This window comes from Leopardus geoffroyi, chromosome D2, assembly GCF_018350155.1.
Source record: "Leopardus geoffroyi isolate Oge1 chromosome D2, O.geoffroyi_Oge1_pat1.0, whole genome shotgun sequence".
Lineage (NCBI taxonomy): Eukaryota > Metazoa > Chordata > Mammalia > Carnivora > Felidae > Leopardus > Leopardus geoffroyi.
The window spans coordinates 42,025,917-42,050,911 of NC_059334.1; the positions used below are offsets into that span (position 1 = coordinate 42,025,917).

The following is a 24,995-nucleotide window of genomic DNA, read 5'->3' on the forward strand; positions in this document are numbered from 1 at the left end:
ATGGGAGTGATATAAATATTTGATGAGGAAAAGGATACTGTGGGGTTTTTTTTTCACAAAATACTTGGTAATTACAAAAGGAAAGAGTAAATTTACAGTGGAGAAGCCTGTCCTGCACTATTTTAATTAAGTAATAATTGTGGACATCACTAGCAATGGGACAAACCAAACTATTCACCACCCAATAGGATGCAATCAGAAGAATGGGACACCCCATCTATAATGCATTTCCTGAATCTAATCATAAGGAAACATCAGGAAAATGCAAATTGAGAAATGTTCCACACAAAACTGGCCTATAATCTTCAAAAGTGCCAAAGTCATGAAAGTCAAGGAAAGACTGAAGAAATGTCCAGACAGCAGAAAACGAGAGATAGGACACTTAAGTGCAATGCTTCATTCTTATTCAGATCTTTTTTTTTTTTTTTTTTACTAAGGACATTATTGTAACAATTGGCAAAACTTGAAGTCTAAGGATTAGATGATAGCAATGTGGCAAAGTTAATTAAATTTGCTAAGTTGTATCTTATGGTCATATATGAAAATGTCCTTTTCTGTAGGGAAAACACAGTAAAGTACTTGAGGGTGGTAGAAAATCATGTCAGCAACTTACCCTCAAAATTGTCAGGAGAAAACATTCTTTGAGCTGTCCTGGCAACTGTCCTGTAAGCTTAGAGTTGTTTTAAAATTACAAACTAAAACTAGACAAGACAAGGAGAAGACAATGCTGAATTAAGCACACGTGTCACATTACAAATGCTTTTCCTGGATGAAATGCCCTTGCTACAGATGCTACTGATGCAATTTCTTCATAAAGGTTAATAGCAACACACCCATTTTCCACACCATGTTCAAAGGTGAAATTGATTATTCAACCTCTTGCATCTAGATTGGAGACTTGGAATTATTATAAGCAATTAGATGGACTTATAAAAGAATTGGAATAATAAAACAATTGTAAGTGTAAAACAATTAGATGGACTTAATCTGGAAGTTGTGTTCTGTTTTGAATCTAAGTACTGTCGTGAAAAATAAAACAATTGATTGCACTGTGTCCTTGGAAACATTTTGGTTATTTCACACTTAAAATGCTCACTCTTAAAGGTAATTATTATTAGCACAGTCTTGCATTTTCCCAGTTTGACCTGGAGACTGAAATGAGTTGTGACTAATGCCCCAGCTGGTTTTCCCAAATTACGGCAAAGATTGGATCTCATCCATTGCTGTGAATGACTTCTTGCCAGACACCTGAGATTTGAATATCCAAAATCACACTCCAAGGCATTCCTGAAATCAGATTGCAAAACCAAAAACAAACAAAGCCCCTATCATGTAACCATTATCCTGGTAAGCCTGTTGAAATGAAATCTTTTACTTCAGGATGTTCCCTTGAATTCTGTTGCTTTGACATGAAAAGATCAAACTGAATAAACTACTCAGTACCTCTTTATGTATGGAGACTTTAAACAGCACAGATTACCATTTACCCATCTAAAGAGCAATTTGAGGGGCACCTGGGTGGCTCAGTCGGTTGGGCGGCCGACTTCGGCTCAGGTCAACATCTCGCGGTCCGTGATTTCGAGCCCCGCGTCGGGCTCTGTGCTGACTGCTCAGAGCCTGGAGCCTGTTTCAGATTCTGTGTCTCCCTCTCTCTGACCCTCCCCCGTTCATGCTCTGTCTCTCTCTGTCTTAAAAATAAATAAATGTTAAATTTAAAAAAAAAAAAAAAGAGCAATTTGAGGATGGTACAGCCATCACCACCATACTTGGCCAGTTGCAACCATTGTAGAAAGCCAATGGAATGTTAATCCTTCTAGGATTTGTGATGAGATGTCTCTTTTAACTTTTGGTGAAATTATTCAAAGCTGCCAGAAGTTCTTGACTTTTCAACACTTCCAGTGAAAACCAGAGAAGCTGTGTTCATGTTATCATTTGGGACCCTCCCCCATTTTTAAGACTTTTCTCAGATGTAGGAATTTCATGACAATGGCTAAAAGAACCCTGGTTGTTTCATCCAGTAGAAGTGATATCTGAAACTAATATAATAAGATATGTCAACTATACTTCAATTAAAACAAAATGCTTGTGATTACTAAAATATCAGAACTATAGACATGTAGGCCACTGGGCCTCATTTGTATAAACTGGGTTAAATATTGGACTCCATGATGGTGTTTCTGAGGATCACTTTCTGATCCCTATTAATGTGTTATCCTGAACTCAAATCTACAATCAACTGGTAGCAAATTTTCTCCAGGAACTGGATAAGAGCAGATTTTTCAGCTCCTCTTTTGTCTAGATTGGATTGTTAGTAGAAATAGAAGAAGGATATTTTTTATCCATTTTACCTGAAGATGAATGTATTAAGCATTAACCAACTAGATGCTTGTAAAATACTTTCAAGGAACAAATGCAATAAAAAAATGATAAATATAATTATTATAAAATTGTAACAGGCTCATTTAGAGGAGTCATTTGAAAGGTCTTCATTAAACATGATTGGGTATTATGTTTATTAATTCATTAAACTCTACTTCAAATGCCAGATAAATAAAATGCATTATTAATATGTCATAAACTAAATGGAATAATGTCACACAGACCTATTACTTTCAAAGTGCCTTGCAAGTATTAACCAATTCATTCTTATTATTCTTTCAAGGATAGCTTATATGATTGAACAGGAAGTATTATAATAATTTTATTTGCCATAATACAAAATCCTTACTACAAAATCTGAACTCTTTAAATTTTGAGTTTATAGTATTTTTTCTCTAAGTATCATATGCTTATTGTAAAATATAGATCCATATAAACATAAAAATTAAAATCATTGCTAATGATTAATCTACACAGAGGAAATCTGTTAACATTTTGGAATTTTTCATATTTCTTCTCAGGCTTATATTTTTGAATCTCTCTCTCTCTCTCTCTCTCTATCTCTCTCTCTCTTCCTCCCTCCCTCTCTCTCTCTCTTTCTCTGTGTGTGTGTGTGTGTGTGTGTGTGTGTGTGTGTATTTCATAAAGTTGAAGTTTCATGTTATATAATATCTTATATATGTCATATTCACTTAAAAATATCAAATGGAGCACATAATTTCACATGGTTTACAATCTTTTTTTTCTTTAAAAATGAACAAACCAACAACAAAATAAAACAGGGTTCCCTGGACAATTGGTTAATTCTAAGTCTAGTGTATAAGTCTAGTGTATAAGTTTACACCAGGCATATGAGATGAGCCTACAACATTTTAAGTGTATTTTTTTGAGTGGAGAGGGGCAGAGAGAGAGAGAGAATCCTAAGTAGGCCCCGTGCTGCCCATGCAGAGGCCAACATGGGGCTTGATCCCACGAATTGTGAGATCATGTCCTGAGCAGAGATTAAGAGTTGGTCACTCAATCGACTGAGCCACCCAGCTGCCCCAAGCCTACAACATTTTAATCACAGATAGTAAGGAAACTAGAAACCCACAAAGGCCCATCAAGAGTACTCCTGAGCCAGCATGGAGCCAAAGCTTCAACAGAATCAGAAGCCATCTGGCCAAATATCAGACAATTCAAGCATTAATAAGGTTAATAACTAATCCATTAGAATACATGTAACATGTTAAAACTCATAAATATGAAACAATACAAAATTAAAAAAAATATTGTTTACCACTGCAGAATGCTTATGAATCAACTCCTTATTTAAAAAAATTAGTGAACAGAGAGAAAAACAAGCATGCTTTTATCTTGTTTTTTGTTTTGTTGTTGTTGTTGTTTTTTGTTTTGGTTTGGTTTTTGTTTTTTGTGGATTTTTTTGTTCTTTGTTTCTTGTTTTGTTTTTTTGGGGGGGTTGTTTGTTTGTTTTGGTAGTTTCTTGTTTATCTTCTCTATCAAGGGTCACCAAACAGTAGATTAAGGAAGATTTTTGTTTGTTTTTAAGTATTCCAGCTGGCAAGTGGGAAAGAACTGATAGAATTGGAACATTACTGTTTTGTGACTTCAAATGAATCAACAAACTGGGGCATTGATTATTAACAGCAACTAACATCAATAAATGAAAGATAACCAAACATCACACGGTTCAAGGTGAAAGAATATACACCACCGTGAGTTAGCCCTGATTCACAAAATATGAACCTTTAATGTGATCAAACCTCTACATCCAACCATTAACTTACAGAAAATACTGAAAATGGAGGGATGTTTTAAGTGACGCTCTGGATGAAACTAATAAAAATAAGACTGGGGAAATCTACAGGGGGAAAAAAATCCCAAATACCTGGTTTCTCCAAAAAATATATTGAAGGGAAAGGAAAAAAAGAGAGAGAAAAGGAAATCTATGGGGTAAATAAGATGCTTAAAAGAAATATCAGCCAATTGCAATGTGCAGACTTTAAGACTAATTCACAGCAAAAACCTGTATAAACTGTTTTTAACATTTGTGAAACAATTAGAAAGTGAACACTGAATATTTGATTAAGAGGGTATTGTTAATCTTAGGTGAGATAATAGTATATATACATATATATAATACCTACATGTACACGTATATGTGCTTGAGTATGCGTATGTGTGTGTGTATTATATATATATCTATATATCTATATCTATATCTATATCTATATCTATATCTATATCTATAGATAGATAGATATGTTGTGTATGGATGAAATGACACAAGGTTGATGTAAACCAGTTGGAGGTTAAAAGATGATACCAGACTGGCCACAAGTCATTCATTATTTAAATGAATTATAGGGTCTATTATACACTTTTGTCTACTTTTAAACATTTTTGAAATTTTTATAATGAAACATTTTAAAATATGTATAGATTTTGACTGTTCTTCCTTATAACAAATTAATCATTGAAAATATGATTGCCACATATCCTGTGCCATGAATCATAATCTGTTATAATAATAACCTATTAATAATATATCTATCATAATAATAATTTATTAATGCTGTTTAAGTGGATAACAATCTAAGACCTATAAACTGTGTCACCTTGGAAAAGACTTGAATCTGTTAGAATTTCTGTTCTAAGTTATTACACTTTTCACCAAAAGCTATCAGTTTTCCAAACAATGATTATTAAGTTGTTTATCCTTTTTCCTTTATGATGAAATGACTCTGTTGCTATGTTCAAGGATACTGTGTAAGTTCCTGTTCTCCAATGTCCCTGGACTAATCCTGGGTTCTATGTATTTGTCAGTGAATTCCCTAATTTAGCTCCTCTGTTCCCCTTTGAATTCCTTTTGTTCTCTCTCCCTCCCGCCCCTTACTGTAGAATTTCTCATGTTTGATCTAACCATTTGTATATAAAAACTCTTTAAAAGATGATTGGAAACTTTTAATGTAGGGTGAGCTGGGTTTCACCAGCAGCAAAAGGTCTTTTCTCTTTAGCTGATCAGTTTCGACCATAACTCTTCCAGTCTTTTGCCTTATGTGCTTGGCTGCCAGCTTTGTAGAAGGTAACAGAAGAACTTCCCTTGAGGCTGGGTGTATGGGTATCTAATTCCCCTTTTACAAGATTCATGTCACCATATTTTCAGCTTCACCTCACCTTCAAAGGGTACCTGAATCCCTTCAATTCTTGAGTTCCGCATATAGGAACTTCCCAGAGTTCACATAAAGGAATAGTTTGTTTCTTGTTGGCTTCCCTTTCTATGTGCATAGCTATTAGGTTTCTAAGTGTTCACCCTACATCAATTTTAACTAGAAACTTCATACCACTGTTCATATCTCTGCTTATTTTCTCTTAATCTTGAGGGCTCATGCCCTTTCTATTCTTTTTTACAAATTGTCATTTAAGTTAGGTTTTAAGCTGTTAGATAAAATTTTTTGAAGAAAGTAAAAGCACAACTCTCAACATGTTAAATATTTTGTTTTAGTTATTGATGAGGAAAATAGGTCTTACAAGTTCAATGAAAAATTTTTTTAAAGATGCATTTATTTTATTTCTTTTAAATGTTTATTTATTTATTTTGAGAGGGAGACTGTGAGCAGGGAAGGGGCCAAGAGAGAGGGAGACAGAGAGAATCCCAAGCAGGCTCCAGGCTGCCAATGCAGAGCCTGATGCAGGCTCTAACCCATAGACCATGACCTGAGCTGAAAGTGAGATTTGGACACTTAACTGACTGAACCATCCAGGAGCCCCAGATGCATTTATAATTAGGAATATTGAAATAAATGTGAGAATAGAAGCAAAACTGGTTTCTTTAATAATCAGGAAGAGAAATCAGTTGAACCTCTACCAGACAGGACAGAATGTACATGTCTACAGACAAGAATTATTCTGCATTGCTATTAGTTATCTGCAATTTACAGAGTTGTAACATAACTCCCATTGAACCAGAATCAGATATAACAGGAGAATGTGCTAAAAAATAGTTTTTCACTGAAACTCAGACTTTTTTCCCTTCCGAGTCAAAACATGGATGAAGGCAAGGGTCCAACCATCCAAGTTTAAATAGGTTTATTCCCACTTCACCATTTTTCCCCCAGTTCAACTCCATTAGATTAAGTTTTTCTCTCAATCCAAGATCTTACTTTAATGTTTTGGGAGAGCCTATAGATGTTATAACAGATTTTGCCTGGCTTCCATTTTTCTACTGTGTGTTTTCATATTTTCCTTTTTTCTTCCCAGTATTTTAATGAGTCAGAGGTCCCATAACAAAACTATTAAGTTAGAAGTATCCAATATCAGGCACTCTGAGCAATACCGATGCAGTTTTGTCAATGTGTAAACAATAACTGAAAAGCTTCTCACTTCTAATTGAACGTATTAATCCACCCAAGATCTGTCACCATGAAAGAAAAGTTCCTCTTCCTGCACCTTCTACAAGGTGGGGTCATTTTATCTGAGCACCAGATTGAAATACTAGATGAAGAACATCTATGAATTTTTTTGTTTTTGGAATGGTAGGTGAAGGTCACTGCCCTGGCCCAATCAGAATCACTGTTTGCCTTAGAAGACCTCCACCTGTGTGGTCCTTTCACTCTATGCCTATTTCTACAGTCCCACCTTCCATCAGTGCTGGACTTCCTTTCAAATGTTACTCATCTGTAATTGCTCTGAAGTTATTCTTCAGTGTGTAAACCCGTTCTGCCTCAACCATCATCAGCTGAACAAATATTATTTCTATTGCTTATGCTACTTCTATTTGTGATTGCCAGTACACAAATTCAGGACAAAGCAAGATTTTCAGAATATGTGAATATAGACTCCTCTTGAATGCTAATGATTTTTATACTCTTCTCCTTGAGTCATCTCCTAAGGTTGTGAGAGTAGATTTGCAGCCCTTCAAGATTGTAGGTGGAAAAAAAAATAAAAAGTAAATAAGAGTGTTTTGTTGAGCCTTGCCTCAAAGTCACTTGAATTTCTTCAAACCCCTTTCTTTTATAATAATTTTCCTGTCTCATGGAGCAGCTCCCCTCTCCTTCAGCTATCGCACCTGGAGATAAAAGCTGTCATCTTGCAACCTAATGTAGTTTAAACATATTTCAGTGGAGCTCTAGAATTTCTGTAAAATCAGGGTTTGAGTTCAGCAATTCAGTTGGAGCAAGACAGAGAGAATATTAAAACTGTGTTCCTATGACACTTTTACATAAAACTGATAAAATAGCAATGGTCCATAACAAAGAATGAGAGGGAATCAACCAGTAGATATTACTGGGGATTAGGATCTGTGCTTTCCTTTTCCCAACCCAGCTACCTCTAGGCCCTACTACTGACTTCACTATATCCTTTAGGAACAGCTCAAAGAAAATGAACAGGACCATAGTTTAATAGAGGCCAGTACCCAAGGAGTCCTCAGTGTGTCTATGGGAGTAATGAGCAGATATAGAAATAGGTCTTATCTTGGAATATGCAAGAGCAGGACCATCATGTGTGTTTACCCATTTCTCATTTCTAGGAACACAAAAGAATGGGAGAAGAGGAAACTCCCAACTTTCACTATGTCCCAGCTTCTGAGAATACAGAACTCAGATAAAGCTCGGTATCATTCATTTACTCCTCACATGTAGTTGTTTTGTTTAGAACATATTTATGTCCTTTCCAGAAGTACATCTTAACATATCCCCCAATTTTTCAAGCATAAGACAAATGTGATTTAACTTCCTATTTTAATGGATCATATTGTCAAAGATAATCAAAGCTGGGCACTGGTTAAAAACAATAAAGACAGATTTTGTTTAGTAGAAACTAGAGCAATATGGAAGAGAGTCCAGTGTAAACTGAATTCAACTTTGCCAGAATAAAACTCTGGAGATTTGTTAAATGCTGGGACATGTTGACCGAAAGCCACTGAAAGGACAATAAGCAGGATGGTTTGGTCCATGTGCCTAGGTATCTCAGTATGTAATTGGCCCTTATCTGGAGGAAAATAAACTTCTTCTATTTTCAGTGAGATAGGAAATAGTGAGGTAGGTTGGAGCAAGGTGCCCATCAAAGTTAGGCTCTTAACCCTCACACAGACACCAGGGGGGAGAGCTATCTCCTTGAAAGTTTGTATTCCAAAGAGATGACTCTCAGGTCCTTGAAAGATAGTTTGAGGTAGTAGAAGATTTATGTCTCAAAGCCCACAGAAAGGATTTATAGTTGCAAACTTTCTCAAGTATCTGCTCTAAGGACTTCAGGGGCCTTTCAGTCTATCACTAGGTTTTGACTGGAACAGACAGGAAGTCCTCCTGGCAGCATTGAGCTTTGTTAGATAGGCATTTTAAGGGGATTAGGATCATCCAAGGAACATGGCCATAAGCTGCTAGGAGCCATAGTAAAGTTTGGTCAAGTCTCTTAGTGAAGGGGGTTAGATGGACTTGTTATATGCCAAGAATGTTTGTAGTTCTTAGGGGAAACATTTTTTAGGCTAACTCGCAGGTGACTCCATTGCAGTATTGGCAGACATTTACAGTGAAACAACATCTTTGTAGCAGATTGTACCCCTGTAACCTTTTCAAAGACTGAGCTAATTCCAAAAATTCCCAGGAAATTTACCCTGTTCAGAATCAAGACAGATAGGCATGGGGCCAGGTGGTACCCTGAGATTACTTGGAGTTCAACAAAAACATAAAAAAACTAGCATGACCTAGTTCCTCAAATCTCAAACTTCTCCAACTTCATGATGTGTGTGTGTGTGTGTGTGTGTGTGTGTGTGTGTGTGTGTGTGTGTCTTTCTTCAGGCTGCCCAAATTTTGGTAAGAAAGTGATTCATAGGTGGGCAAATCACCAGTGATTCTGACTTTGAGTATCATAGATACTGTTAAGTCAGATTATAAAGTTAACACAGATTGTTGGGCCTTATATCCACATTAGTTTATGCAAACGTGGTTGATTGGTCAAGTTATTTTCAGAGCCATAGAATTTTGAGGTAACTTTTTTCTCTTAGAAATCCAGAAGAAGTTCTCCATGATCATATAATCATTTATTTGATATTGTTATAGAAAGAAGGGGAAAAAAGATCCAGTAATCAATTAGGTTTTGTAAGAGCAGACACTGAGATCCAACCTCCCAAGATCTGACAATCAGTCTGTCCAGACAGAAGTTGGATTTCCACATTTCATCAAGTGATTCTCATGTAGATATTTCAAGCCCTTACACTGGGAAAGACCTCTTTCAGACACTTACTGTATTCAACCAGAAAAGCTTTTTCTCAAATTTGTATACAAACACCTATAATTGATGTAAGGGTAAAATTAGGTTGGTAGTTGAGAAAGACAGAAGGTAATAAGGACAGAGAGATAAAGAGGAGAAAGAGTAAGGAAATAAATAACTATTTTTTTTGGTGCTCTTACTTCATTTTCCTATTTAGATTGTCTAGAAGAAGGCAGCATACACAACCGGTAAAGTGAGGTGATGGAAGTTTAGAAACTTTAGAGATTAATGTGGGCTATGGAAGTCTGGAAAGAAGACAAGCTTTAGGAACAAAGGGATGTCTGTGTCAAAAGGACATTAGAGTTCTCCTGATTAAATAGAGAATATTCATGGGGAGATAAACATGTGATAAGGGAGATAAATTAACTATCTCATGATAATTTCATAAATATTTTATATAAGGGCATTTTTTGTTTTTAAAATTTAAATTCCACTGTAGTTAACATACAGTGTTACATTAGTTTCAGGTGTATAATGTAGTGATTCAACAATTTATAAGGACTTTTTTTTAATGGCAGGAGGGCTTTGGTACTTTTTTAAATATTTTCAAAAAAATTCTTGACTCTTCTCCCTTCAAGAAATGGAGCTTAATTTCTCTTCCCTTGACTGTGGACTTGATTTAGTGGCTAACATCTAACAAATAGAGTATTTGTGAAGGAATGGGGCTTCCCAAATTAGGTCATAAAAGACATCACAGCTTCCTTCCTCTGCATGCCCTCTCTTGGATTATTCACTCTGCGGAAAGCTAACTGTGATATCATGAGAACGCTAAATCAACCCTATGGAGAAGCCCATGTGACAAGGAACTGAGGCCTCCTTGTCAATAGCCAACAAGGAATGGAGACCTTCAACCAACACTCCCAACACTCATCTTGGAAGAAGTACCTCTAGCATAGTAGTTTTCAACTAGGGGTGATTTTGCTGCCTAAGGAACCTGACAATGTCTGGGGTATTTTGGTCGTTACAACTAGGAAGGGAGGTAGGATTGGCATCTAGAAGGTAGAGGCCATGGATACTGCTAAAATCCTATAATTCAGAACAAATCCTCATGCAACAAAGGATTATTCATCCCAAACTATCAATAATTTTAAGGGTGAGAAATCTTGACCCAATCAAACAGCATAGTTGACATCTAGATTGTGATCATGAGAGACACTGAGTTAGAACCACCCAGCTAAACTGCTCTTAGATTACAGACACTCAGAAAGTGTGTAAGGTAATAAATATGTGTTATTTTAAACTGTTTGGTTTGGGGATAGTTATGCAATAAGAGATAATTAAATCAGCACCCAAAATATTTCTCTGAGCAGGAATAGGTATTTTAAGAAACTGAATCAGACTGGGAATGATAAGGGTATTTGTAGGGACTAAAAGACACAGGAAGAACTTAGTAAATATTTCTTCAAAATAGCATATTTAGCAGTAATGTAGAGTTTATTGTTGTGGTTCATGAGGCTTACCAAGAGCTCAGCTAGTGATAATTATAACAAGTGGTGTGACAGAACTGAAACGTATGTGTTTAATAGATCTTGGCAGAAAGTTACTGGTAACTGTTAAGATTTCTAGGAACAAATTAAGGGGCTGAAGGAGAATGCGAGGTATTATGCAATCAGTAGGTAGAGAAACCAAAGTCCTGTATTCACAAATTGAGTAGTGAAGTGAGATGTTGCTAAATGGACAAGCTAGCTGGATAGAAGAACGATACTTTAGAGATGATGCTGGCATTTTTATGAACTTAGTAGTGGGCTTAATCAAGACTGAAGATGCTATCAAAGAAGAAGTACAGGCCAATGCATACAAATTCCATGGATAGCTTGTGAAAATGCAGATTCTAACGCAGAAAGTCTAGCAAGGCCCTGAAGGTTCTGGGTAACAGAGTGCTAACTGAAGAAGGAAAAACTTGATTTCTGTAGGAAAGACCTTTCTTCTTGTAAGACCTCAGGAATGGGAAGGGGTTGTGCTAAGAAGACAGATATTTAGAGAAAAGGAAGAGTATTCCATTCTCCTATGGACAGGTAAAATGAAATAATATAAAAAAGGGTCACCATAATCTTGCTAAGATTGAAGATGATGGGAATGGAGGAACAGAGTAGTAGGGGAAAGGAAAAGGCTTGTAATAGTCACAAAGAATGACTAAAATGATAATTAATCGTGTCCTAACAGTTAGGGTCCCACCAAGTTTAGATAGATAGGGTTTCCAAATATCCATTGACTGATGAATGGATAAAGAAGATGTGGTATATACATATACAATGGAATATTATTCAGCCATCAGAAAGAATGAAATCTTGTCATCTGCAACAACGTGGATGGAGCTAAAGTATATTATGCTAAGCAAAATAAGTCAGTCAGAGAAAGACAAATATGATTTCACTCATATGTGGAATTTAAGAAACACAACAGATGAACATAGGGGAAGGAAAGGAAACATAAGATAAAAACAGAGAGGGAGACAAGCCATAAGAGACTCTTAAATACAAAGAATAAACTAATGGTTGCTGGTGGGGAGGTGAGGGGGATGGGCTAAATGGGTGATGGGTATTAAGGAGGGCACTTGTTGGGATGAGCACTGGGTGTTATATGCAAGTGATGGATCACTGGGTCTACTCCTGAAACCAATATTACACTGTATGTTAACTGACTTGAATTTAAATAAGTAATTTTTAAAAAAGATAGGTAGGGTTTCTTTGAGCCGTACTGCGCAATCACAAAAACCAGAAGACTGGAAGCTCTTGCCCTTAAAAAAATGATACACACACACACACACACACACACACACACACACACACACACACTTTAGGAGAGGCAGGGGAATGTAGTGCCAGAAATTAGGTACTACTGTGGAATTTTATCTTTCAAAGAGACATGGAAACAACCAAAATTTGCAGCTGGAGAGCAAGCTGCATAGAACAGTTAGACAAGAGGATGACATTATTTGTGTAGTTTTTGGGCTTGTGAAAAGGAACTACAAATACCATTGTTCCCCCTCCTGGGTTTCATGGGATGTGATTTTAGGTGACCGTACATCATGGTGAAAGCCTGGACATGACTCTGTTCCCTATTAAGGGAAGGTTGAAGGGAACTAGGTTAAATGAGAGGATTTAAAATGCATTTTATTATTCTCAAGCATTTTATCTCTCATTGCAGGCTTTTTGGCAGGTAGTTAAGACTCCATGGAAATCATTTTAAAATAAAGAGTGTTCACACGCTCACTGGCTGTGTAGTGTGCAAGCGTCTGAATATAGCTTGGTGTCATTTTCTAATAAAATGAGAGAGAATGTGGTGCTGGCTGAACCTTGGGCTCAAAAGAATTCAGACATAGCAGTTTTTCCATCCCTACAGCATGCAGTGTGTAATCTCTGAAAAAAAAATTCACTCCAGGCAAACTGAGTTGCCCAAGGTATAAAGAAATTTATTATTATGTAGCCATTTTAGGTTTCTTCTAGATGTGTGCAGAGCACAATACATAAGTGAATGGATGTTGTTAAATATGTCTATCAGAAATGTCCATCATTAATTCTTTTATTATATATTTATTGATTGCACAATGTGACTTTTTCTGTTGATCTCGAGGTAAATAAAATATGGTTCCTTTCCCAAGTACTTCTCAATCTATTGAGGAGGCAGTGAGGAAAAGGACACAGCGATGTAACAAATGATGTGTTAAAGACAAACGCTGGGAAATAATTCTTCTGGATCAGAAGAAATTTTCTTAAGTGGTCAAATCTTCAGGTAACATAGAAATTGCTTATTAATGAAAAAAAGTATTTACTACCAAAAATATGTTATTGGGACACTTTTTGAAGTATCTGAAAAATGTAAAAATTAAATATTGACTGAAAACAGGTTCTTGTCTAAATGGGTAGTATGGAATTTGTTCCACTGAGAAAGGCTTATTTCCTGCAACTATTACATAAAATATATTAATAAAGTATAGTTACTTAGATTTAAAATTACATGCTGCTTATTTTTTATATACCAGAATAAATTTCAAATGGATCAAGGATTTAAGCGTTAAAAAATAACACCATGGAAGAACAAAAAGATAAAATTGAGTCTTTTTTTTTGTTTTGTTTTAAAGAAGACATTTCTAAGGGAAATGTGTCAGAAAAATTAATAATAAAATGAATGTTTTGATAACATTGAACGTTCTGTAGTATAAAAACAGCATTAAAAATGGCAACCTGGGGTAATATCTTTGCAGCAATTGGTACTAGTTTTCTTAATTCACAAAAATATACTTGCAGTAAAAAATCAAAGAGTTACAACCTAATGGGACAGAAAAGAAATACATGAAACAAGGAACACATAAACATGCGAACAAAAATGCCAAATGGATATGGTGACTCCAGGTGTGGAATATTAGCACAATTAGATGTGAATTGTCTCTCATGCGGTTATCAAAGGTTATTCACAAGGCTGGAAGAATGTGGAAATATAGGCATCCTAATTTACTATTGGAGAGGAGATGACATATCCTTTAAGATAAATTTGGTAAAAGTAAAAAAAAAAAAACTTGACCCAACAAATTCACTTCTAGGAATTTATCCTATATGTCTAGTTATATGTATTCATAGCAATGGGGTTCATTACAACATTGAAATAACAAAACTTTGGAAGCAATCTACAAGCCCATCAAATAGAAACTAGTTAACTTGTCATGTGTCCATAAAGCAATATTATATAAGTATTAAAGATCCTGATGTAAATTTATCTGTATTGGTTTGGAACTATATTGAAGATGTGTGGATATAAGCACAAGCAAGATGTCAAAATACCTTTATAAAATTCTCTCATTCATTAAAAAAAAAAGATATATATGCCTTTGTATTAGGTTTAACATTATAAAATTAATGATATTTGACTTTTTTTTGAAATTTGACTTTTTGACTCACAAAAATGGCAATTTCAGGTAGTTCAGTCTCATATACAAAAGACATTTCCTGGCACATATTCAGGAAAGTGTTAATGTCATTTGCCTCTGGGAAGGGAAAGAATCTAATGTGGAATGCAAGTACAATTATAAACTTTCAAATAAGTTCATGTGTTACTTATCAACTGAAAAACTGATTAAAATTTTCAAACTTTAAAGAAGGTAAAATAGATAATCACATTACCTAATGAAAAAAATATTAAACTTTTTTTTGTTTTGTTTTGTTTTTACACAATTTTGTCACCTGAATACAAGAACTTCTGGTATCTTACTTTTTCCCTCTGGTGGTAACTCCCATATACTGGGAATGCCTCCAAAGGAAGTTTCAATATGGTTTCATCCAAAAGAAAAACAAATTTAAAATAGAAAAGTGTTAAATAAATATATAGATGTCCACTGTAGGTTTCTTCAATGTCCTGAGAAATGGAAATCATATCAAATAAAACATAGTAAAATGTAATAAGATCACTTTTTTCCACATCTCTTTTCCTAAAGAACCACTCCTCTCCTCCTCCTTTCCAAATACCTAGTAACCCATACCCCATTCTTTACCCTAGTTCTTTTTTTCTTCAATCAGCCCACATGAGCCACTTGCCCGGGCCTTGGCCTCTGCCATTACAGCTCAGCCCTCACTGGAGTCTGTCCAGCAAGAACCTAGAAACCTGCTAGTAAGAAGAGGTATTCCTTCCTTAGCAGTCACGGAGGAGGAAGATGACAAATATTAAGACAGCCCACTCTTTTTTCACCACATTATGCATCGAATATCTATTGCATAGCAATTCCAATAAATGAATGACATCAAGATGATATCTTTAAAATTTAAGCCAGGTTATGATATAAGACCTCATAAGATCTGCTTTGTCCTTACTCCTTCAACCTCTACCATTCCCTTTCTGGATCTTTGTTCCTCATTACACTGGCCTTCACACTCTTGTTCCAACACTCCCCAGATGCCTGGATGTCTCAGTTTCTGCTTCTTCACCACTTTCAAATCTTGGTTCAGATGCCACCTTCTCCAATAAAGCTTACAGTGACTAACCTAGTAGAGCTTTCAGTGCCTACCTTGAATTTCTAATACTCTGTTCTCTGGCTGGCTCTTTAATATTTATATAGCACTTACCACATTTAAGCATAATGTAAGTTTTACTTACTTTTGAGTACATTGTTTACATATTTCTGTCCCTTTTTGAAGGTCAGCTGCACCAAGTGAGATTTTTAAAATATGTTTTGATCCAAATAACTTATATCAATGCCTAGGACATAGCAGGTGCTCAATAAATATTTGTTGATTGGAGGAAGGAGAGAGAAAAGATGGGAAGGAAGGAAGGAAGGAAGGGAGAGAGGGAGGGAGGGAAAATAATTTAATGCAAGTTCTTTCCCTTCCTTCATCTGGATCTGCTAATATTTCATGTAATTAACTAAAACTCTTAAAGAATAATAAGTGACACTTTTAAATCTGCACAAAGATAAACCAGACCACACCAGATTATTCAGTTCCAGTTCTTCTTTCCTCTGAAAATTAACTAATTTTCAAAAAATTAACTAATAAGTGACCCACCCAAACCAGCCAAACATTATTGAAAGGGGGGTTTTTCTAAATACTTAAGCATCTTATTTTGAATAGATGATTTTCTTTTTTCTTCTTTCCTTACTTATTTGGCTTTTTTAGATGTCAATATTATTTTCAAGTAACTATGAATCCATTTGAATTTTAATCTTAGAAACTTTGGAAGAATGAACTGGTTAGTTGTCCATGGTAGTACCCTAGTGCAAATTAGGAAAATACATCTCCTCTGAAAAGACAAAGCTCTATTTCCTATAACTTAATGGACCGTATTCACTTTGTGCTGGGAAGCACATGTGCAAGAAACAGTAGTACATGACGGCCCTGATCATGGATTGTATGTATGAGGATTGGGTGAGAGTAAAATGTAAGCATTTTAAATATATAAAAGGCATAATACAAATATAAGCAAATGTTTTAAATATAATAAAATTATAAAATTTGAGGATTTCTACTTCTAGCCAAGATGACATAACAAAGACAAGATTTACCCATTTGCCTAAAACAAACATGAAGAAAAATGGTTGACTTGACACTGAGTATCAGGCAACAAAAATCCATAATCCTAAAATATGGGAAACTAATGAAGGAAACTCTATGATTGCCCTAGCTACTATCCTGAGAGAGTTTCCTGGCCTTGGCTCCACGAAGAAATTAGATAGAACCTGGTGGACAGATCCTCAGCTGAAGAGACAGAGTCGAAAGTCTAGAGAGATTAATAGAGCTATAGTTTGCAGAAGAGAATACCAAAATGTGAGCACTGCACAGAGAGAGAACTACAGAGATCCATGAAGGATTGCTCTTGATTATTCAAGTGAGCACCATCAATGCATATGTGTGAGTAAACTATTCAAGGTCAGGGGGAAAATATCCAAAAAAAAAAACCCAAAAAACAAAAAACGGAGGGAATAGTGTCTGGCACTGACACAGGACCAAGAACAGTGCTGTCGCCATGGAAAACCTCCTGAGTCACAGGAGTGAACTACCCAATGTATCTTGCCTTTCGCAGTGGGGATAATTAACCCTAGACTAAACACTGGTCCTACATAACAAATCTGAAAAGTAATATCCGAAGAATGAAACGATTTCAAAGGAACATAAGTGCATTCCAGAATAGTGCTCAGGAATACTTACAGAAATTCAAAATACCCAAAATGCTAAAAAAAATCACAATATCTGGCATTCAATAGAAAATTGCTAAGTGTGCAGACAAAGGCAAGAAAATATGACTCATATGAAGAGAAATAATAATCTATCAAATCTACCCTAACCTGACATAGATGTTAGAATTAGCAGATGAGGACATTGATAGTTATTAACACTGTTGACTTCTAATTCTATATCCAGAAAAAGTAATTTTCAAAATCGAAAGTCAAACTAAGATTTTTCAGACATAAAAAGCTGAAAGTTTCATCAGCATTAGATACACTCAACAAGAAATATTAAAGTAAATCTTTCAGGTTGAAGGTAATGATACCAGAGGGAAGTGTGGATCTACAGGAAAGATTGATGAACATGGGAAATGGTAATTACATGGAAAAATATGTGATTTTTAAAATTAATTAAATCTGGGGTGCTTGGGTGGCTCAGTCAGTTAAGTGTCCCGCTCTTGACTTCGGCTCAGGTCATGATCTCACGGTTTGTGAGTTTGAGCCCCATATCAGGCTCTGTGCTGACAGTGTAGAGTCTGCTTGAGATTCTCTCTGCCCCTATGCTGCTTGTGCTCTCGCTCAAAATAAATAAACTTAAAAAAAAAAACTTATTTAAAAAATTTAAAAAATAAATCTCTTATTTAAGAGATTCTTGACTATTTAAACAAAAATGATAACAATATGCTATGAGGTTTAAAATATATGTAAAGGTAAAATGTATGAAAATAGCACAAAATTCAGTAGGGAAGAAATGCAAGTATATTATTATAGGTTTATTATACTATATGTGTCACAATAAAATACCACCTCGTGATAAACTGCTAAATTAAAGAGATATACCATAAACACTAAAGTAACCAATAGAATAACAAACAGAGTTATAGCTAAGAAGCTTAAAAAGAAGATAAAATGGAATTATTAAAAAAAAATTGACTGATTCCAAACACAGCCAAAAAATAAAGGGGAAGAAAGAACCAATGAGACAAATAGAAAACAAACAGTATTATAATAGATTTATTTATTTATTTATTTATTTTATTATATGAAATTTATTGTCATATTGGTTTCCATACAACACCCAGTGCTCATCCCAAAAGATGCCCTCTTCAATACCCATCATCTACCCTCCCCTCCCTCCCACCCCCCATCAACCCTCAGTTTGTTCTCAGTTTTTTAAGTTTCTTATGCTTTTGCTCTCTCCCACTCTAACCTCTTTATAATAGATTTAAACCTAAACAATATCTATAACTTCATTCTATGTAAATGTTCTAAGTTAATATTCTAAATTAAAAAGAAAAATATTTTCAAATTGGATGACAAAAGCCAACTATATACTGTAGACAAAGGACCATAATTCAAATACAAAGGAACAAATAGGTTAAAAGTGAAAATGGGAAAAGATACAGCATACTAACAGTAATCCAAAGAAAGCAGGAGTGAGTATACTAATATCTGACAAACTAAATTACCAATCAAAGCAAATTACCAAGAATAAGAAAATCATTACAGAAGGATAAAGGAGTAAACTCTTTAAGAGGACAGACAGTTGTAAATATTTATGCAAAGACTGAGCTTCAAAATACATAAGGCAAAAACTGATGGAAAGGCAAGGTGAAATAGATACATTCACAATTGCAGTCAGATTTTGTACTGCATGTCAATAATTGATAGAACAAGTAGAAAATCAGTGAGGATGTAGAAAGTTTGAATTGCACTATCATTTAATTTAAACTAATTAGGGTTACGTTAACCTAAACACTCCACTAAACAAAAGCAGAATTCACATTCATTTCATGTGCACAGAGAACATTTATCAAGTAGACCATATTCAGGGCCATAAAACAAGCTTCAATATATTAAAGTAATTTAAGCCATACAAAATACGTTCTCTAAGCACAATGGAATTAAATTATAAATAAGTAACTGGAGGATCTCTGGAAAATCCTCAAATATTTGGAAACTAAATAATACTCATTTGTGTAATAGATGGATCAAAGAAGAAGTCAAAACAAATTAGAAGGCATCGGGTACTTAGTAAAAATAAATATGGAACATATCAAAATGTATGGGATGTCACTAAAACAGTAGTGAGAATTGAAAGCATTGAATGTCTATATTAGAAAAGATGTATCTCAAATGAATGACTTTAGCTTTCATTCTTAAAAAAAATACTAAAGAAAAGCAAATCAAATGCAAATTAAGTAGAAGAAAGGAAATAATAAAGAGCAGAGGGGAAATCTGTGAGAGAAGAGAGGAAAAAAAGAAAATCAAGGAAAGCAAAAGCTGTTTTTTTACATCAATAAAACTGATCTGATTAGAAAAAAGAAACTAAAACTAATTATCATGATCAGACATGAAGTATATGAAAATGCTACATATTGCTATAGGTATTGAAAAAGTCAATAAGAAATATTATGAACAACTTTATGCCAATGAATTTGAAAACTTGGGTGAAATGGACAAATACTTTGAAAAGCACAAATTACTAAGTTCATTCATGGAAAAATTAGATAACATAAATATTCCAAAATCTATAAAAGAAATTGAATATGCAGTTAAGTACCTTACACAAAGAAAACTTAAGCTCTGAATTTTGAATTGTACCAAACATTTTGAATTGTACCAAACATTTAATGAATTTTGAATTGTACCAAACATTTAATGAAAAAAAAAAAAAAGATACTGATTCCATATAAACTTTTCCACAATAAGAAGGGGATATAGTCCAACTCATTTTATGGAGCCAGCCTTATCCTGATACTAAAGCCATACTAAGACTTCATAAGAAAAGGACACCATAAACCACTATCCCCCATGAACATAAATGCAAAACTCCTTTTAAAAAACTCTAGGAAGTTTAATCCAACCATACTGTATATAAGCAGGATATCGTATCGTGAACAAATGGTGTTTACTCTAGGGATGCAAGACTGGTTTAATATTTGAAAATCAATCATTGTAATTCACGTGTTCAGTAACTGAAAATGAAAGAGAAAATATAAAACCATCTCAAAGCATAAAGAGAACTGATTTGACAAAATCCAGCATCCATTATTGTTAAAAACTCTCAGCAGTCTAGTAAATGACTTCTAGGAAAAACCTACAACTGGGGTGCCCAGGTGGCTCAGTCGGTTAAGTGTCTAACTTCAGCTCAGTTCATGATCTCCTGGTTCTTGAGTTTGAGCCCTGCATCAGACTCTGTGCTGACAGCTTAAGAGCCTGAAGCCCCTTCGGATTCTGTCTCCCTCTCTCTCTACCCCTCCCCAACTCACACTTTCTCTCTCTCTTTCTCTCTCTCTCTCCCCCTCAAAAATAAATAAACATTAAAAAATTATTTAGCAATTTTAGCAAATTTTAGCAAAAAAGCTACTTGAAGTAATAAGCGACTTTAGCAAAGTTGCAGAATGCAAGATCAATATACAAAATTTACTTATATTTCTATATAATAGCAGTAAACAATTGCAAATTGAAACTAGAAAGTAGTTTTATTAAAATAAAATAGCACGAAAATGCACAATATGAGAAATAAATTTGACAAAATATATGCAAGACCCGCATACTCAGAATATGTGAGTGTGAGAATACTCACACTCAGACTACTCATACTCAGAATATGTATGTGAGAAATATTGTGAGAACAATTAAGGGTACCCTAAGTAAATAAGAGAGAGAACATTTCAAGGGTTGTAAGACTAAATATTTTTATTTTTTTATTTTTTTATTTTATTTTTTTTTTCCAACGTTTATTTATTTTTGGGACAGAGAGAGACAGAGCATGAACGGGGGAGGGGCAGAGAGAGAGGGAGACACAGAATCGGAAACAGGCTCCAGGCTCTGAGCCATCAGCCCAGAGCCCGACGCGGGGCTCGAACTCACGGACCGCGAGATCGTGACCTGGCTGAAGTCGGACGCTTAACCGACTGCGCCACCCAGGCGCCCCGAGACTAAATATTTTTAAATTTTTATTTTTCCCAAAATTGACTAGAGACTCAATGAAATGACAATTAAAATTTCTGCAGGCTTTTTTGTAAAAGTGACATACTGATTCTAGAAAGCATAAAGAGAGGCCTCTGGGCAACTCAGTTAAACATCTGTCTGACTCTTAATCTCTGCTCAGGCCATGATCTCATGGTTTCTGGGGTGGAGACCCACATCCAGCTCTGTGCTGACAGTGCAGAGCCTGCTTGGAATTCTCCCCCTCTCTCTCTGCCCCTCCCCTGCTCACCCTTGCTCTCCCTTAAAATAAATAAATAAACTTAAAAAAAAGAAAGCATAAGGGAACGCACGGAACTTAAATAGCCAAAACAACACCGAAAAAGAACAAAGATGGAAGATTAACATTACCTGATTCTAAGTCTTATTGCAAAGGTGTAGCAATCAAAAAGTAGAGTGTTAGCACAATGAGAGACATGCAGATAAATAGAATGCAAGACAGAGCCCACATACACTGACATCTGGGTTTTCCATTTGTTTGTTTTTTCACAAAGATACAAAGTCAGTTGAGTGAGAAAGGATAGTGTTTTCAACAAAAGGTAGTGGAACAACTGGACATCAATGTGCAAAAATAAATGAATAAATAGAAAGACAGTGTTAAAATAATGAAAAGATGACCCACAGATTGTATCCAGAACAATATTTACAATATTGCATACATTTCTATATTATAAAATTTATTTATTTATTTATTTATTTATTTATTTATTCATTTATTTATTTTTACCTAAAACCCTGAAAGTTAAATAAGTCAACCAGCTACCCAATTTAAAATGTGGGCAAGGCATTTTAACAGACTTTTCACAAAAGAAGATATATAGCTGGTAAGTAAGTACACAAAGATGCTCAGCATCATTAATTGTCAAGTATCTGCATATTAAAAATACAATGATATACTATTAGAATGGGCAATTTTTTTTTTACATGGCCATACTAAGTGTTGGCCAAGATGTGGATAGAACTCTCATATCCCACCCCACCCCCTCAAAAGGGAGTATAAAATGGCAAAATACTTTGAAAACACTTTAGCAGTTTATTACAATGTTAACTATACACCTATGACCTCCTAGGTATGTAACTCAAGAAAAATTAAAGCATATATCCATACTAAGACTTGTCATGAATATTTACAGTAGCTTTGATCCCCATTACAGCAGGAACAGATCTCAAGAAATTACACTGAGTGAAAGAGGCCAGAGACAAAAGAGCATATACGGAGATTCCAGTCAGACAGAACAGTAAGAAGTGCAATCTGATCTATAATAACAAAGTGGATAAGTGGTGCCTGAGGAAGAGTGACTGAGGAAGGGTGGGGGACACTTAGAAACTTTTGAGAGTAACACATACATTCTTATCCAGATTATGATCAGTGGTTTCATGGGTGTAAACATATATTAAAACTTAACCAAATTTTGTATTTTAATTGTGTGCAACTTATTGCATGTCAGTTAAACCTACATAAAAATGTTAAAAGATAATTTTTATTCAAATATTTTTTCACATGGGAAATAATATTGTATATATTAGAATATACACACATATGTGTACATGGAGAGAGGAATGTGTTTTGAGTTATTTTCATTCATTTATCTGCCTATTTTTGTGCCACTTCATAGGGGTAGGTTTTTAAATTATTATGTGCTATTCTATTTAGTAGGTGCTCCAGTATCTATATTATGTATGGTGTCCATATATATATATCCACATTTATATATAAAATATATTTCTTTTAAAGCATGAATATAAATCTATATTATAAAAATATGGTTTGTGTTTTATTTACATAAAAGTGAATATAGATAGATAGATACATAGATAGATCTTGAGTGAGGATACAAACATATAAGCTTGTTTATGTATATATGTATATGTGTGTGTTTTCATTATCTCACTTCACCTTCATAATTAGTTCTTTTTTGCAAATAAGAAAGCAGAGAATCAGAGAAACACAAATAGTACGTAAATTGCTCAACATTTCAATGCTGAAAAAAAAAAAAGAATTGTAGGTGAGGTTTTGACCTAGTATTACAGCACACCATCTTAGCAAGGGGAACGAACGTGCTCCCCAGGGATTAGCTTCTCAGCTGCTTGGGCCTCAAAACTGGGACTGTGAGCAGTTTGAGAACAAAGACCATACCGGATTTGTCTGGGGATCTTCAGGACATAGCAACGTTCACTGGGCAAGCAGTCACAGTAGCTCAATTAAAAATTGTTGCTTTTGATTCGGTTGGCCATTCTGTTTACCTTCAATTGTGGTCGGATAATGATAGGAGTTATAAGAAGGAGGATCTCTATAGCTTACACAACTGTTCATGTGTGTGCGCATGCGTGTGTGTGGGTGTGTGTGTTGGCCAGGGGTTCGATGATTTTAAGCCTCTATCCAGGCCACATGCCTGGTGTATTTTAAGTATGAAGATCTGCAAGAGTCACAATGACCTACTGAGGTGATATGGAAATGAATAACATGCAATCCCAAATAATCCACACGCACTTACTAAATGCTTGTCTGCAATAAGAAGCAAGAACAGGAGATCTAAATAAGAGCATGAAACAGGAACCCCTGGGTCATTGAATCTAATGCCTTTGAACTAACAAACACAGAGGTACAGAAGCTGCATCAGCAGTTGGGGCTAGGTTTTCCATCTGCTGAGGGAGTGTTTTGTGGAGGGTTTGGAGGACAAACACCCCCTCTTTTCCACACTTATTAAATCAGGCTTTTAAAAGCCAGGGAAGAGAGCACAAAGCCAAATGTGGCTGATGTTGCTGGCGATATTGATGTTGTTTTTGCTGTACCTACATAGTTCTATTTCTAAAATAATAGACCTGCATTCTAAGCTGCTGTGGCTGTCTCTTCTCTTTTCTTTCATTTCTTTTATTATTTTTTTGAAGTGACTTTGATGTGTGAATGCAAAAGAAAACGTGAAGGGGGGCGGGGGGTGACGATGAGTGCCCCACAGGCTGATGGTTGGTTGTCCATCAGACATAATTGCACTCTGCTTTAGAAAATGTTGAAAGCCACCAGCAAGGCTCTGAAAGACATTTTTTAAATCATGAATACACATGAGCCACTTCACAGATTGTGTTTATAATTAATAGGAGGCCTGGGGTATCCTAACCTCTATAAGATGCCTAGACACAAAGCCAGTCCTTGAAATTATCAAGGCATTTGTCTCCAAACCACTCAAGGAAACAGCTTCAACTCTCAGTATCAGGAACAGAGTAACAGCTTAAATGGCTACATAATATTTCAGAAAGTCCTGACTAATGGCTACATAATGTTTCAGAAAGGCCCAACTAAAAGTACAGGGCAAGGAAACTGACGTCCCTGCTACTACCTTAGTATTTTGATACACACTCCCAAGTTTAAACCTATCCCATCACTGGGAGGAAGCATATCATTTAGATACTCATGACTTGACCAAAGATGTTAGACAGGAAAGAGGTGTATTTCCTTCTCATATAGGGGCCACATAAGGACCTACGATAAGAGTCCAGGGCAAGTATGAAAGCTTCATAAAGTCAATGGGGTCACAGTCTCCTTTAAACTTTATGCTTTGCCCTCCCTCGCATGTGGCTTCCATCCTCAAGGTCACAAGGTAGATATTAGAGCTCCAGCTGTCACATCTGCATCACAGGTAGGAAAATGGAAATAGCAAGATGGGATGAGAAGAATTTTCCTTAAAGCCCCATGTTGTGACTTCTCTCT

The 24,995-nt window shown here is 35.3% G+C and overlaps 1 protein-coding gene and 1 long non-coding RNA gene across 11 annotated transcripts in view; both read left to right on the plus strand.

The window, feature by feature from the left end:
- NRG3 (neuregulin 3) overlaps positions 1 to 24,995 on the plus strand; it is a 1,060,953-nt gene that overhangs the window by 730,701 nt on the left and 305,257 nt on the right. The gene's annotated exons all lie outside the window — the stretch shown is intronic.
- LOC123576689 lies at positions 12,831 to 15,388 on the plus strand. The gene is made up of 2 exons (XR_006701546.1): positions 12,831 to 13,380; positions 15,159 to 15,388. It is a non-coding gene; the product is annotated as an uncharacterized LOC123576689 (long non-coding RNA).